The sequence below is a fragment of the Eriocheir sinensis genome, chromosome 31, assembly GCF_024679095.1.
Source record: "Eriocheir sinensis breed Jianghai 21 chromosome 31, ASM2467909v1, whole genome shotgun sequence".
Classification (NCBI taxonomy): Eukaryota; Metazoa; Arthropoda; class Malacostraca; order Decapoda; family Varunidae; genus Eriocheir; species Eriocheir sinensis.
Window position 1 is genome coordinate 1,927,866 of NC_066539.1, and position 13,893 is coordinate 1,941,758.

Consider the following 13,893-nt stretch of genomic DNA (forward strand, 5'->3'; position numbering starts at 1 on the left):
TTTATTTCTCCTCCCATATCTATCTTGCAGAAATTTTCTGAAATTAGTTTTCTTCATAAAGCTTAGTCTTCATTGATGCTACTAGTTATTAACTCATTCCCGTACTTCTTAAGCATCTCAGTGTCCTTCTTTTATTATATGGACCACAGAACCATAAACCTATTACGTTTTTAACGACATATTTACCAAAAAGGACAGACAAATACCCAGTGACGTTATAAATATTTAGACTTTCGAAAATATTTTCAGAGCGTCTCCTTAGATAGATGCCTTCAGTTGGGATGGGATAAAACTTGAGTGCACTGTTTAGAAATTAAGTTAACGAGGGAAAACTTGTGTTTTACTCCATGGGTACATTCTGCAGGCATCCGAGTTCTTACCTTTCACTGATGGGGAACGTCAGGTTCATTAGTGGGGCCCACCCGTATCATCAGGAAATTAGAATTTGAGCGAGTTTCGCGAATGATTTCACGGAAAAGGAAAATGCCTTATTACGGCCGACTGCGATGCTATGCAAAAGAATCTTGAAGAAATTATTTCGTAGTCTGAAAGCTATCACATGTTCCTCACTTTTGCGACAAATGTAAAAATATGTAAGAAGGAGTAAGAGAAGACAAAAAATGGAGGAGCAAGAGGGAAGCTTATCACCTTCTAGGCTTTGGACGGATGATCTCATGCCCTGGATCCTTGGTGGAGCCCCAGTAGTGATCGGCGTCCCGAAACTCTGCGATGGGATGCGGCGCCGTCATATTACCGCAACACCATGCCTCCTGCAAAAATAACAATGGCAACTAAAAAATATCTTCTATCATATTATGTTCCTTCTTCTCCTTATAATACCCATCCTCCTGCTTCTTCACATTCAGTGGTGGGCACCGCTAACCGGAAAGTCAGCTTCGCCAACCGATAATCCACTAACTAAAAAGTTAGCTTCGCTTTCGCTAAACCGCTAAACTGATAAAGAAATTAGTGGAAGGTAACGCTAACCGCTAATTTCTATTTTTATATGAATTTAGCTTTAGTTTAGTATTTTGGCTCTAAAACCCTTAAAAACAGACCTAGTGACCTGAAATTTCAATATGTTGTAGCTTAGACAAAAAATTTCCATAATAATTGTCCATCTATGTTATGCATCAAAGAAAAATTTGTACGGGACATGAGATTGAGCGGCGATCATTTTAGTGCTTGATTGTACTGTTGTGCACTGCCATTGACAGCCATCGTCAGAGGCAGTCATGGCGCGCCGCCTTGGGTTGAGTGACGAACAGATTTACTCTGAGTTATTCATTTAGTATTTAATTTTGAACAATAACTGAAAAGTCAGAATGATTGAATCACTGATTCTGATGACTGATACCGATTGACTGATTGAGTCCGATTCACTGTAAAAAAAAATAAAAAAAAAACATTTCTGTGAGCATGCCGCGCTGCAAATGTCTTCGATGGTTTTCTAAGTACCGCAAAAAGTACCGCAGGATTGTTTAGTGCGGTCCGCGGTAGTGCGGTATTTTCAGAAAGTTTGCGGTAGTGCGGTAGTGCGGTACTTTTTTTTGTGATGCGGTACTACCGCACTACCGCACTAAGTACCGCACTTGCCCACCTCTGCAGTATCTCTTACTCTCATATGTTACCTATAGGTAATATATGAGGGAAAAATAGGTGTTGGGACTCTGTGGCAGAGCAGAGGGGAGGAAAGGACCCGCTGACCCGAACACCCAAACGGACTATTTGAAATGGTTTGAATATAGCAGAAAAATCCCTGTCTGAGCGAGGCTCGACCCTCTGCCTGCCAAGCCGTGAAGCTTGGCAGCGCAGAGCTTTTAACCTCAGAGTTACGGAGCGGTGCGTGTGGGGGGGTTGGAGGTTGGAAGTTTTTTGTTTGTTTGTTTGTTTGTTTGTTTGTTTGTTTGTTTGTGTGTGTGTGTGTGTGTGTGTGTGTGTGTGTGTGTGTGTGTGTGTGTGTGTGTGTAGTCACCTTCATCTTTAGCTTGTATCATTTGCCAGTATGGCAAAGGTCTTTTTCGTCCCTAGGATTTCCATTCTTTGATATCTTGCGGAGAACTTTTAACCACTGAAATACATAGCGGTGTAAGTTTTTGCCTAATTGTTCTCACCTGATTGTATTTTTACAGGATTGAGCAAGCTCGCATTGTCCCGATCTTTAAACCATTTTGTCATACAATTCTTTAACCCGTCCGTGCGATTGGCATGGATTTCGCCTTCACTGTTAGCCTGGCAAAATAGAGCCCCAGGTTTTTCTCTGCCTCTGTGGTGGATAGTGGAATGTTTCCCATGTGGTATTGGTGTGCTGGATATCCCCTCCCAAGGTGCAGGACTTTACATTTTTCTTCATTAAATTTTAGCAGCCACTAGTTGCTCCACTCCTGTAGCTTGGTGAGGTCTTTTTGTAGGAAATCCGCAGTCAAGGGGTTAAATCTGTGAATGCGTTGACACAAATAATTTTATCTGGTAATGCATTCTATTGATATTTAGCCCTATTTGAAAAACTGAATTTTCTTACATCCTTATCACCTCTTTTCTTGAATATTTTTCGACTGTGTCCTCTTGAAGTTAATTTCCCATGTGATATATATTCCTTTATGTCTATCTTCTCCTTTCCTGTGGCACACTTATACAACATTATCATGTCTTCCTACCTTCTTCTCTCCTCCAGGGTTGGCAGGTTCAGCTTCTCCAGTCTTACTTCATACGTTAAATCTCTTACGCTGGGAACCCATCGCGTAGCAGCCCTTTATACTTTTTCAATCTTCTTAATATGTTTTTTTTTCAAATGGAGATTCCAAACTGCTGCTACATATTTTAGAGTTGGTCTTCTATATGATATGATTATCTTCCTCATTATATCCTCATTTTTTTACGTCCTGGCCTATGGCGCCGGTAGGCTTTCTATGGGGGCCTGGTGGTCGGCCTGAGCCCGTCATGGCGCAGACAAGTGTTTATAGTGGCACCATCTATTCTTGGCTCATGCTGCCCTCCGGAGCTCATTCTTAATTTCCCTAGGACAGTTCCTCTAGAGTCCACTTTCCCAACCTTGGGGTCGCGACCCCAAGTGGGGTCGTCAAGCGTTTTTCCTGGGGCCGCCAAGACCTCAAAATATCAAACATGGTGTTATTATATCATAAAAACACAAATACAACTAAACTAGTGGGGTCGCGGCCATGTCTAGAGGTGCATGGTTGGGGTGGCCTGAAAAAAAGGTTGGGAATCACTGCGCCTAGAGTCTAGACTCTAGAGTCCGGGTTCATAGGTGGTCTTCAGGACAGCATGTGGGTATTCTTGGGCAACTCGGCGGTGACTGAAAAGTCTCTGGTGGTAAAGGCAAATGCGGGAACGGCACGCTAACCACTCAGCCACCGCAATTCTTATGTTTGCCAATAATATATTCATACCCCTTGTTTTTTTCTTTATATGGTCTGTTGTAAAAAATAGTCGGTTCCACGAAAACTGGCGGAGATTTTCCTTCAGGGGTGGACTCACGGGCTTGGCATCATTGCTTGAGTGACGGTCTATTGGTATATTAATGTAGTTATTCTTATAATCACTCTTCCTTATGGCTATTTATTAGTTTATTTCCAACATATAATAGAAACGTATTTCAGGATTATAATGACAGCGCGATGAAAGAAATGAGAAACTTCTTGCCTTAGGCCAATGTTTACGTTAGGACTCCGTAGCATCATTATACACATTATGACTAAAAAAATATCAAGAAATCTTACAGTAAATGAGTTAATTAACGAATGACTGTGTAGCACTTTGTAGTAGTAAAAAGTAGTAAAAAAATAGTCTTGCTTTAACAGTCACTTCAGTCGCTGGACATTGTCCGTTTACGTGCAGTTCCGACTTAGTTTTGTTATGAATGTCGTTTGAAATTTATTTATAATCGATAGTTCAAAAGGCACATACTTATCAGTAAAGATATAATTGCATTAGTTTTTATCGGTGCAATCTGTTACCTTACAACTCAATAAGGGTTTTGGTATGAATACAAAGTCAATTTTATGCGCGTTAGAACAAGTTAAGAATACGCCAATGAGGACGCAGCACCATCACCCAAGCAATGATGCCAAGTCCGCGAGTCCATCCTTGCAGGCTTAGGCCCGCCAGGTCTGGTGGAACAGATTATAGTGTCATGTTGTTAATTGTCACTCCCAAATCTTTTTCTTTTTCTGATATTTGCAAATCTGAATTTCCCAACTTAAATTCTCTTGTTACTTTTCCCAAACTTTTTTACATGACATTTATCCTCGTTGAATGGACCGTATTGGCTATACAGGCAGCGCCACATGTGGCCACTCAACTCCAAGCTGAGTTTTCCATAGAGTTCAAGTTATATACTAGAGTGCGACTGAGACTGTCTCAGGGATACACGGCCATGATGCCGCCGTCACCCCAAGCCGATGATTGCACACACTTCACTCCTATCCGATTTCAGTTTTTCTCTGTCAAATAGTAGAGTCAGGAAATCGGGTAGGAGTAAAGTGTGTGCAGTCGTTGGCTTGGAGCGGTGGCGGCACTAAGGCCTTGTATCCTGGAGGCAACCTCGGACGCACTCTAGTACGTAACTTGAGTTCTATGGAAAGTACTGCTTTGACAGTTCACTGGGTAGCCACGTATGGCGCTGCCTGTATAGCCAGTACGGTCCAGTCTGCCACTTGACAGTCCATTCATAGTGCTTGTTTAAGTCTTCTGCAATTTTCCACAAGAGTCTCTGTTTGCGATTCTCCCATGGAGTGCCCTTGCACATTTTGGTAGCGAGTATCCTAACGCAGTCTCTCATGCTTGCATCACATTTTCTTTGTTGCACCACATTTTCCGTTCGTCGCGTAAATCTACATAACAAAGTTCATGTCGAACAAACGTACAAAGATGATTTATCATGGACGCGAAAGTTGTCAAGGCCGGCAACGGTTATTTTGTTTTTAGTATAATTTTTCATCCCACCCGTCTCTCTCTCTCTCTCTCTCTCTCTCTCCGTACATACATGCCAACATACATACATGTCTGCATACATATATGCATAAATGCGTACATACATACATATTGTATTTAGGGTTTTTAAATCAGTATGATTAAGAATATTGTACACAATAAGATAAGAAGATTTATCGGTTTCATTGCGACATAAAGCCTAGGATTCCTAGCATGGGAGGCGGTGGCTGAGTGGTTAGCGTGCCGGCCCCGCATTCAGTGCGCTGTCCATGACGCGGGATCGAATCCGCTGTTAACCACCTGTGACTTTTCAGTCACCGCCGAGTGGCCCAAGACCATATGTAATGCCGGGATGTGAAGGCCGGAGAAGAAACTTAGAAGTATAAGGAAAAGAAGTAGGTTAAGTCATTATAAGTGATTACAAATAGTTCTAAGTGAGCATAAGTAGTTATGAGTAATTATAAGTCACTGTAAGGCCATCATAGATATGTGAGGATGTAAGTAGATATCCTCAATCACAACCCATAACAGAACACATCCCCCCCCTCAGACTACAATTACACCATATGGCGCAATACCACGCCAAGACTTTCCCACCAGAGAACTTAGCGTCTGTCGTCCCTCCCTTTCCCCCCCCTTCCCCCTACCAGCGCACGCACCTCGGAATTGTTACCAGCCCTTGCTTGTCAATCCCCTATCAGTTAAAATCATCCACCCTTGCATAGATTTTTTCCGCTGCTCCACATGAAATTTCGTCACCTTGCACGTTAAGAAACCATACCCATATATAAACTATCCTAGTCTTCCCTTCATTTTGAATTAAAACGTGATAGATTATAAATTAGCTAATTGGGCCCCTTGTCTGCGCGACGGGGCTGCCCCAGGACGGGTATAAAAACACGGAGGAGCGTTTCCCAAGGAGACTCGAGGCTCATCCGCTGTGTTTTACAGGTCTGGCGCCCCCATTCTCTGCCACACCCACATACCTACACACCCACACACACACACACCCCATATACCTACACGAACCCGTGATTCTTTCCCGATGTGTTCTTTTAGTTGTTAATCTCAATAATTCTCTTTTTTTCCGCGGTAGGAGCTGTAGGAGAGAGCCCTGTATGCGTTCTTGGAGCCATACCAGGGGTAGGAACGGGGAGTCGAGTCCCCCTTACAATTCCCTCCTGTACCCCCTATTGCGGGAAATATTGTGGGAGTATATAGGCCAGTAATCTGTGCTTTATCTGTAGTGTAAGAAGTGTTGGTGAAATAAGAGGCTGTATGTTTGGTCTTTACGACGGAGATGGTTCTCGTCGTGTATGGGTTTCTCCGGAAATGTAACGTTCCCCCTCTCTGAGTCTCTTTCATACATCATATTTCATACAACCATATGTACATATTATGTACATATGGTTTTACAATAATTGTACACCCGCACAAGGGTAAAGATTTCGTGGAGAATCTTCAGCCTTATTCTGGTTACCATTGTGAGAGGAGAAAACTAGAAATCAGTCGTGTCCATTCGCCCACTTCCGTCAGTTTCGGGTAAATCATGCCTTCAATGAGGAATTAATTGTAAACCGTGTCGCCAGGCATGCCTATGTATTACCTTCTAAACTAAGTCACAGGAATAAATGTAAGGACTCCTATATATAGGCCTTTATTTCTTGTCACTCCCCGTTGTGAGATTTGTCTGGCCGGCCGCCTCCGAGTCTGCTCCGCTCACCTCGCTACCCTGCCCAAGGGATCAGAGTCTCGCTCTGGGTCATTTTAATCCTTCATTAAATCCTTAGTCCTTTATATACACATACTCATCGGTAGATCTCTGGGTGGTGGCAGCAAAACTACCCCCATGGTGAGTCCCCTTTGTTTTTCCCCAGATATCCATTAGTTGAACTTCCTTTTTTTTTTTAACATCATTTAGTGCCCCGAATTTCCGGGCACGACACATAGCTTAACGTTATCGCGATAAGTTATCGCGATACTTTATCACCATCCGCTACTTATTTAAATATATATCGGTATCTTCGTTACTTTTGTAACCAAATCAGCGATAATCGCTACTTTTTTCCACCTCTCAGAAAAAGAAAGAAAAAAAACGTTGTTTCTTCCCTACTGCGCATGCGTGGCCCGGGCGCCAGGTGTTGTATGAAAAAACTTCGGGGTATGAAATATCTTCGGTGAAGAGATTTCATACTTAGATCATCAACATTAAAACACTAGGTTATTTTTTTATGTTAGACTCAAAAATCAATATATATATATCAAAGAAAAAAATAATTTAACTTTGCCCCTAAAATGATTATTCACTACCTCAAATTTGATATTCCATATTCGTTTGTGAGCATGCCATGGTATTGAAGGTACCCGGTGTTGTGTTATTTGGTGTCCCATTCAGCTGGCGCTTTTGAACAGATCTTCAGAACTGCGCATGTTCACAGTAAGCTTTTTAGCTACATCATCGCTGTTTCTAGAACGACACTGTACATATAAATACAACTCGTACAGAGTGTCGTTCTAGAAACAGCGGGGATGGTGGTAGTGGTACTGTATAATATTATCTGATTCAGCCTTCCAGCAACTCTTAATTACGGTTTAAAAGCTTTGTGAGACTGTACAGGTCTACGCTTGCTGGTCTGAGCATGCGCAGTTCACGAGAGACCAGTGTTTGTAAACAAAAGCGCCAGCTTTTGACGGTGGGAACGCCAAATAACACAACACCGGTTCAGGCGTTTCTAGTCTTACCGTCCATAGGTACGTGTCAACGTGTGGTTTTCAGGTTTTGTAAGTTTTCTAAAATACAGATAATGAAAATGTGAATTCATCTATGTTTTTTATTTGAAATATCAATATAGTATCGTTTTCGCCTATCGGACTTATCGCTAGCTAGTATCGGAATTGTGAATTTATATCGGGTATCGGTTATCACTTATCGCCTATATTTGTGTCTCCAGTTAACGAATATCGGTTATCACCGATAAGGTTTTCCATTATTAGTTATCGGTTATCGGGAATAAGGTTTTCTGTTATCGTGCCCAGCTATGCCCAAGACTACCCACATGCTGTCCTGAAGACCACCTATCAACCCGGACTCTAGAAGAAGCTGTGCAGCGCAAGTGAAATCAAGAATGAACTCCGGGGGGCAGCATGACCCAATAATAATGGCGCCACTATAAACAATTGCCTGCGTCATGACGGGCTCGGACCGACCATCAGGCCCCAACGTAATAGCCTACCGACGCTATAGGCACATGTGAAAAAAGAAAAAGAAAAAAAAAGCATATGTAAAACAATATTATTGTATATTATTCAACAAAGCAATGTATTAGACAAAGGTCAGTATATATATATGTATATATATATATATATATATATATATATATATATATATATATATATATATATATATATATATATATATATATATATATATATATATATATATATATATATATATATATATATATTTACAGCAGAGGAGACAGTTCAAGGGCGTAAAAAAAAAAGAAAAAAAAAAGCCCGCTACTCCTCAATAGAGTAGAGAGGAGTGGCCAAAAAGAGAAATCAATTTCGGGAGGAGAGGTGTCCTGATACCCTCCTCTTGAAAGAGTTCAAGTCGTAGGCAGGAGGAAATACAGATGAGGGAATATCGTTCCACAGTTTACCAACGTGAGGGATGAAAGAGTGAAGATGCTGGCTAACTCTTGCATAAGGGGTTTGGACAGTATAGGGATGAGCTTGATCAGAAAGTCGTGTGAGGCGAGGCCGCAGGAGGGGGGGAGGCATGCAGTTAGCAAGTTCAGAAGAGCAGTCAGCGTGAAAATATCGATAGAAGATAGAAAGATCGGCAACATCGCGACGGAATTTAAGAAGTAACATGGAAACATGGAAATGCAGGCAACAGAAAGCCTATTGGCTCATTACGAGGTCGCCCGCTCTGGTGATTTAATCTGCTCGACAGCCACTTGGGGCTTGAGGAGCAGATGAAAGCACCTCGATATTGAGGAGCAGATGGAAGCGCCTCGATATTTAGTTTACTCCCGACGCAGCGAAGTGACGGTTGATTCTATATTTGAAGAAGTTGATGGTATTCGCATTTACTACTCTTGAGGGAAGACTGTTTTAGTGGCGGATGACTCAGTTTGAAAAGAAACTCCTTCCAATGTCTGTGTTACATCGACTCGACTGAATGGGTAAACCATTATTTCTAGTTCTTGAGTTGGTTGAGTTGAATTTGGAGTAATCGACGTTATTGAATTTTTTCATGTACTTGAAGACTTGAATCATATCCCCTCGAAGGCGTCTTTTCTCCAATGTAAAGAGATTGAGTCGCTTGAGTCTTTCCTCGTACGGTTGAGCCCTTAAAGTTGGAATCATCTTCGTGGCGCGTCGTTGAATCCTTTCCGGTAAATCAATGTCCTTTCTGTAATTAGGAGACCAGAATTGCACTGCATACTCGAGGTGCGGTCTTACCATGGAATTATACAAGGATAACATAACGTCTGGCGTTTTACACTCGAAGTTCATCGCTATGAACCCGAGCATAGTGTTGGCTTTGTTATATGCTTTTTTACAGTGACTCGCGTGTTTCAGATCACTGCTGATAGTGACTCCAAGATCCTTTTCCTCCTGCATCGCCTGCAGAGGTTTTCCATTCATGATGTATGTGTGGTTACTGTTAAAGGACATTTGCCATTTTTCCGACCATTCGATAATGTGATTGAGGTCTTTCTGAATGATTTCGCAGTCGGTCTTTGCGAGGGCCTTTCCACCCACTTTGGTGTCGTCAGCATTTAAGTCCTGATTCTAGGTCATTGATATATATGATAAAGAGAATGGGTCCCAGCACTGACCCTTGAAGCACTCCACTAGTGACTGGCAGCCAATCGGAAGGCTGTCCGTTGAGTAATACTCGTTGTTTTCTGCCGGTGAGCCAATCTCTTATCCACGCGATCAGATTGGCTCCAATGTCCGCCGAGTGCAGTTTCTTAAGGAGTCGCTCGTGCGGTACCTTGTCGAAGGCTTTCTGAAAGTCCACGTATATAACATCACTGGGGATGTGGGCATCCCAGTTCTTATATATACCTTGGAAGAAGTCTAATAAATTCGTTAGGCAAGAGCTCCTGTTCCTGAAGCCATGCTGAGTGTCGGAGATTATATTATTGTTTTCTAGAAACTTAACAAGTTTGTCTCTAATAATCTTTTCGAGTATTTTTCCTGCCACTGATGTCAAACTTATGGGCCTGTAGTTTAATGCAACGCTTTTGTCTCCTTTTTTGAAAATCGGTGTTACGTTCGCCATCTTCCAGTCTTCCGGGACCTTGTTCAGTTGAACTGACCGTTTGAATATGTTAGTGAGTGGCTGAAGTATTTGTTGTTTAAGCTCTTTTAATAACCGCGGGGACTGTCCCGTTGACTTGTTCGTGTCGAGTTTGTCCAAGTACTTTTTCACTTCTTGGGCACATATTGAGGCGTGATCCCCCTCGGCGGGTCAGGGCTCTCGGGAATGGTTTCGGTGTCCTCGACTGTGAATACGGATGCGAAGTTACTGTTGAGGATTCTGGCCATCTGTTTACTGTCCTGCGTTAGAGATCCAGTCTCATCTGTCAGGGGACCAATATTGGATTTTACTTTCTTTTTCGATCTGATGTATGTGAAGAATTTTTTGGAGTTGGTTTTGATGTCGCGCGCTATTTGTTTTTCATAGTTGCGTTTACTACTCCGAATAAGGGTGCGACAAGCTCTGAGGCTGGTGTGGTACTCTTTTTATTTTTCTGGTCATCCATGGTGGTTCTACAGCACCATTTACTCGCCTGGATTTCGTAGGCACTGTAGCCTTCTCTACCCCCAAAAGCTTATCTTTGAAGTCGTTCCACACGTTGTCAATTGTATTGTCGGTGAGGTTAAGTTGGTCCCAGGTTGTAGGGGGAAGCAGCCCACGGGCTAGGTTGAAATTTGCTTTTTTGTAGTCTGGTATCACTGACGGATTGTCTACGAGTTTGTAATTTATGTTGACATTAAAATGGATTAAGTGGTGATCGCAACCATTAATTTTCTCACCAACTTCACAGTCGCGAATGGGGTCGGGGTCACTTACTACTACCAGATCCAGCAAATTGTTTTCCCTTGTCGGTTGAGTTACAAGTTGAGTGAGGAACGAATCTTCCACCATTTCTAAAAGCCTGTTGCCCTCTTGATCTCCAGTCAAATGTCCCCAGTCAATGTCTGGGTAATTGAAGTCCCCAACTATTATTGCTTCTTTGTTTTGTGTCAGGGAGTGAAGCTCTTCGTACCGGGCAGTGTCATCGGCTGCCTGTTTTTTTTTTTTATTATTATTAGCGGTTATTTCCACATAGACGGAATCATAATTTTCTGCGTCCTGTTTATCTATTTTTATGGCAGGGAGCGTACTTTTTACGTAGCAAGCTACTCCTCCTCCTTTCTTGTGTTTTCGGTTTTTGTGGAAGCTTTCGTACTCGGGGAAAGACAGTTCGGATACAAGATGTGCAGAGTTGGCCCAAGTCTCTGTGATGGCTACCACATCTGGTTTCTCTGTTGCAATATACGCCCTAATTTCGTCCATTTTGGGTATTAAACTACGTGCATTTGTGTACAAAACAGAAACGTGACTCATGTTTTGCCCGCGACGAGTCGCATCAGTTCGCTTGTCGGAGGCGTCGTGGTTTACATAGTTTCTTGTAAGCCGCACCGACGCTGCTGGTTGGTTTATCAAGGGCTGCTTCTGCCCCGCCCTCGCCTGCAGTTTTTTGAAAGGCCTTTCGAAAAGATTTTAACTTCCTCGTCCAGAAGCCTCCCAAAACGCGCCGAACCTACCTCATTCAGGTGAAGCCCATCGTCTCGATATAAATCTGGGCTCTCAAGGAAGTGATGCCAGGCGTTAGTGAAAGCTACGCCTTCGTCGTCACAAATTTCCTTCAGACTAGTATTGATGGTGCACGCTTTGCTGTTGAAACCGGCGTAAGCGCTGATTCTAGGTAGAATTCCAGAGACAATGACGTGAGGAGACTTTGTCTTGTATTGACGAATAACTTGATGGTATTTGGATAGTAGAGCCTGAGGTTGAGTAGACAGAACGTCGTTTGTCCCCGCGTGAATCACATAAGCTGTGTCTTCCTTCGTGCTTTCAGTGACAGCATCGACAGCTGATGTAATGTCGTCCAGTTTGGCTCCCGGAATGCAATAACGCCTCCGCGTCGCTGTGTTACGTCCGCAGAATTCCAAGAGTTGACCTCTAACCAGCGAGTCCCCTACAAGTCTAACATATGTTTCCAGCTTGTCTACGCTCCAAAACTGTCTGATCTACGCAGACAAGAGCAGGAAGAATCGTTTTGCATCGCGCCTGGAGGTTGAAGCGTCAAGAGGGTTAGCAGTGGGGGGGAACAAGGGTGAGTCGAGAGACGAGGACGAAGAAGTGGTAGGGGGACAAGCGGTTGACTGGGGGGGAGTAGAGGAGGAGGGGGAAAAGGAGCGAGAGGAGGGAGCAGATGAGGAGGAGGGATGGGCGGAGGAGGAAATGGGGGAAGAGGAAGGAGAGGAGGAAGAGTCGTTGGTGGTGATGGTGTCATGAGTGGGGGAGGGTGAGGGGGTGAGGGTGACGGCGGTGGTAGTGCAGGAAAGGGAAGACCCCGTGAGGTTCATGGGGGAGCAGACTGAGGTGGAAGGGGAAGAAGGACCACGGGTGCCAGCTGCCAGCGGTAGTGTGGTGGAGGAGGGCGCGGGAGGGAGGGAGTGGAGTGGAGTGGAAATGGAGGAGGCGGAGGGTGGGGTGGGGGCGGATGAGGGGGGGTCTGTGGTTTGACGAAGGAGATCAGAGTAAAGTGGTGATGAGTTGTTTGGTGTTGGCAGTGAAGGGAAGGCCGTCAGAATCTCCCTAAGGAATTTATTTTCATTTTTAAGTTCTTCGTTAGATTTCTCCAAGACCAAGACCCTCTTTTTTTCGTTTTACAGTGTCTACAGACATTGAGGACGTCATCGGCGTCGTTCCAGAAGTTACCCTTGTTGAAGTACTGTTTGCTGAAACGTCCCTCGCAATTTTGGCATTTGATTAGAGTCATCGGCATGGCTACTGGATTATTAAGACTAATTTAATTTACAAAAAACAAGATCAGATTCTTAAGCGCTAGAAAGCAACAGACCAAAAATTATACAGCCGCGGAGGTGTGATGTGAAGACGTAAGTCAGTAATGTGCGTGTGGGACGCACACCTGCCGTCGACTGGTCGGGTACGAAGTCAGATCCCGGGAGAGGAGGGATTTAGTTCGTTCAGTGTTTTGTGGTGGTTGCCAGGTATTAGTAAATTTCTTTATTCGCGGGGAATTAAAGTAATTTTCTAAGTAAGTTTGTATCCAGTATTTTTGTTATAACTTCAGTAAGAGGAGGAGAGCTGATGAGACGAAGAGCCTTAGACTCCACTCTTTCCAGAAGAGCTGTTTTGAGTGGAGCCCCCCCACACGTGAGATGCATACTCCATACGAGGGCGGACAAGGCCCCTGTCTATGGACAGCAACTGTGCGGGGAAGAAGAACTGGGGGAGACGATACAGAATGCCCAACCTCGACGAAGCTGATTTAGTGAGAGAGGAGATGTGAAGTTTCCAGTTAAGATTTTGAGTTAAGGATAGACCGAGGATATTTAGTGATGAAGAAGGTGACAGCTGAGTGTTGTCGAAGAATAGGGAATAGGTGTTTGGAAGATTGTGTCGAGTTGATAGGTGGAGAAATTGATTTTTTGAGGCATTGAAGGACACAAGGTTCCTTCTACCCAAATCGGAAATGATAGCAAGGTCTCAGGTTAAGCGTTCTGCAACCTCCTGTCTGGAGTCATGTACTACCTGTTGTGATGGTCTTCTATTGAGAGAAGTTGAATAATGTTGAGTGAAGTCGTTGGCGTGTAAGTGGACAGGACAGTTTGTTATGGAACGAA

At 43.5% G+C, this 13,893-nt stretch overlaps 1 long non-coding RNA gene across 1 annotated transcript in view; it reads right to left on the reverse strand.

Annotated features, from left to right (window-relative positions):
• Window positions 1-646: 646 nt before the first annotated feature.
• Window positions 647-13,893, reverse strand: part of LOC127005787 (uncharacterized) — a 30,978-nt gene continuing 17,731 nt past the window's right edge. Inside the window, exon 3 of the long non-coding RNA XR_007758911.1 lies at window positions 647-770. This is a non-coding gene — a long non-coding RNA (uncharacterized LOC127005787). The remainder of the gene's footprint in view (window positions 771-13,893) is intronic.